Raw genomic sequence first — 3,284 nt, forward strand, 5'->3', positions numbered from 1 at the left:
TAGACTTGTATTCAACCTCTGGGAGGAAAACAAAGTCAATAGCAGTAGCCTCTATTGTTTTGGGAGCCTCTAGGATTTCCCTGATGAATAGCTGGAAAAGAAGATACTGATGCCTGGTTATTAGATGGTCTACAGCTTTTGAGGGGGCAGGGGGCATTATCAGTTCAAGTAGCATAAATATTAAGTCATTATATATACTTATATTAACTATATTAAATTTAGATTAAAAAACAATGTTTTCTTTTCTTATGGCATTTTAAACATTTGTGTTATTTATTCTTCCTCTCCCCCTCTCCTTCTGTATTGATCTTCATCTCACTTTCTAGTTAAAATCTCCCTCCTCAATTTTCCCATTTCTCCTTCACATCACTTAGATCTTGGTATATGCTTCTCAAAGGATCCCCTACCCCATGATCCTTTTTTACTTTCCTGGCTTGTAGTCTTAATGAGGTTCTTGTCTTTCTGTCTCTGACAAACCCCCATCACTGTCTTCAGCTTTTCCACCTCCCTTGATACCTTTCTATCACTTATTTATTCATCTTTCAAGATACTGTCAAACAACACCCCACCTACGAATGCTTTCCTAAACCTACATAGGTGGAATTCTAAAAATTTCTCCTGAAATCGGAATCAGGAATAGCACATAGCTTTCGGTTTGAATGCTGATGTTAACCAATTGTGTGTGGCTCGACCTTAGTGTGCTAAAGGCGTCAAATCTGAAACCTATTAGAAGTTAGCAAGCCCTTCCTGAAATGGGTAAGAGTACGGTATATGAGCCACATGTGAAATAAGTGTACAGTAAAGAAGCTCACCACTGCCACTCCATGACATCAGTCATGCTCATTTGTTACTTGTTCATTTGATGAATAATAATTGTATAGTCAGTCTTTCATTATTATTATTCCCTTTCCCACGCAATCAACCTACTGAGGAAAGAACATATTATTATTTATATGTTTTATATTATTATCAAAATAATACATTATATAAAAATATGGTACCAAGATTATTATTACCTTATCATTATTTCCTAAATTATATAAAATAACAAGTATTTTAAAAACTTAGGTATTAAATTTATGTGTAAATGATTGAAAGTATATGAGAGGATGTGATCAGATTGCTTAAATACCATGGTATACTGTACTATAGAAGAGACTTGAGTAGGTAAGATGTGCTGTAACCAGTTCTTCATGGGTACCAAGGAACAGCTAAATACACTTATAAGGCTCAATGTGAACCTTATTATACACATCTACACCAAAGAAAGAGTAAATCAAGCTTGTTGGCATAGCTATCACCCTACCAACTTTCAATAGTTTGTAGATTTATCTTGTTATGCACACATGAGGTCCTACATAGTGTTTTAGCTGGTAGTGACTCTACAGATTAGTTTTGTCAACCTGACAGATGCTAGATTTACCTGGGAAGAGGGTACCTGTGGTGAAGAACTGCCTCCATCAGATTGACCTGTGAACATTCTTTTGATTGCTAACTGATGTAGAAGGGCCCAGTCCATTGAGGACAGTGCTGTACCTAGGCAGATGAGTCTGGGCTGTCTACCACAGGCAGCTGACTATAAGCCAGGAAGCAAACATGGAAAACAGTATTATTCCACAGTTTCGGCTTCAAGTTCCTGCCCTCCTGGAGTTTTTGTCTTGCTTGAGTTCTCTGATTTCCATCAGTGATGAACTGTGAAGTGAAACAAACCCTTTCTTCCACAAGTGGCTTTGGTCATGGTAACAACAGAGATCTCAGTAGAAAAGTGGCCATTTAGCTTGCTGTATGAATGGATGCTTTGCCTCAGTTACCCTTTCTCTCTGCTCTTAATCTGTACAATCCTACATGTTGACACAAGCTGGGGAAATTGTTTTCAAACTGCGCTTACTTCTGGAACCCTGATCCAAATGAAATTTCACACTGTGATCAGATGTGTGAAGTGAAAAAAAAAAAACAACCTTGGTTTGGTTGAAGGAAGAGGAAGATGGTGCCAAGCTTTGCCATTTTGGGCTCCTCAACTCTCTGCCCCCTGAATTGCTTGCAGTCAAAGCAGGGTTATCAAATCCTAGCAGATCCTAGGAGGACCAATATCATGTCACCTGGAAATGTCCATTCGCTGTTCGTCATCTACTGAGTTAGACTCTCAGGAATCTGGTGGCCTGTGTTGAAATAGTCACCTGTGCAATTCTGGGGGATATTGAATTTTGAGACCATGTCATGGGAGTACTTGGCAGCTTCCTTGAGACATCTCTATGTGTGAAAAATAGCTGTCTCTCTGTGGGGTTTTATTTTTCCTAAGCTCACTAAAGGCTACAGAAATATTCTTTTTTTTTTTTTTTTTTTTTTTTCGATGGGGACAACCTAGGCCTTGAAGGGCAAGCGCTCTTCCTGAGCTAAATCCCCAACCCCATTTTTTTTTCTTTTTTCTTTTTTCTTTTTTTTCAGAGCTGGGGACCGAACCCAGGGCCTTGCGCTTGCTAGGCAAGTGCTCTACCACTGAGCTAAACAGAAATATTCTTGAAACAGGGACCGATACCCTGCTAGGCCCATAAATATTCGGTGGTTATCAGACAAGTCACTAAATTGGCCTTCTGTTTAAAAGTTGGCCCAACAAAACTAGTGGTGCTAGAATAATCTGTAACCCCAGTTCTTAATTAAGAAGCAGAGATAAGGGTACTCAAGTTCTAGGACAGCTTGTGGTGGAACAGCAAAACCCTGTATCAAAACCCAGCCAGCCAGGCAAACAAAAAGAACTGTCCCAAAGGAGAGTCCAGGAACACATACTGTGCCATACTCAGTGTGTGCTGTGTGAAACCCCCTTTGGCCTGCAGTCCTGGAACCAGAAGCAGAACTTCTCTATGAAGTGGACACTTCCATGGTCCATTGGTTAGGGGTTTTATGAGATGGATGCACTGAGGGTTGCTGAGATTCCCTTTCCTCTGAGACTTGTGTTTCTCTTACCCCCTGTATTAGCAGAAACCTGAAACCTGCCCATCTGGTTTTAAAGGCTCCTCAGAAAGCAATGGACAATGTGGGAGATTTCTCTGATGTTGTACCTCAGACTCCTTGAATATATTCTAAAACAAGGCCTTGTAGCCTGTAGACCAGAACTCTACATAAAGATTTTGAGGCACTGCATGTTGAGTAATATGGAGAAGAGGGAAAGAACTGGAGCCAAGAGACAGGGTGTTGGAAAAAAGAAAGCTGGTAATAGAATAAAGGGGGGGTGTTCCAGCTCCAGCAAACATCAGAATTTGGCAACTTTGGCTTTATAGTCAAGAGAA

Source organism: Rattus rattus, chromosome 5 (genome assembly GCF_011064425.1).
Source record: "Rattus rattus isolate New Zealand chromosome 5, Rrattus_CSIRO_v1, whole genome shotgun sequence".
Classification (NCBI taxonomy): Eukaryota; Metazoa; Chordata; class Mammalia; order Rodentia; family Muridae; genus Rattus; species Rattus rattus.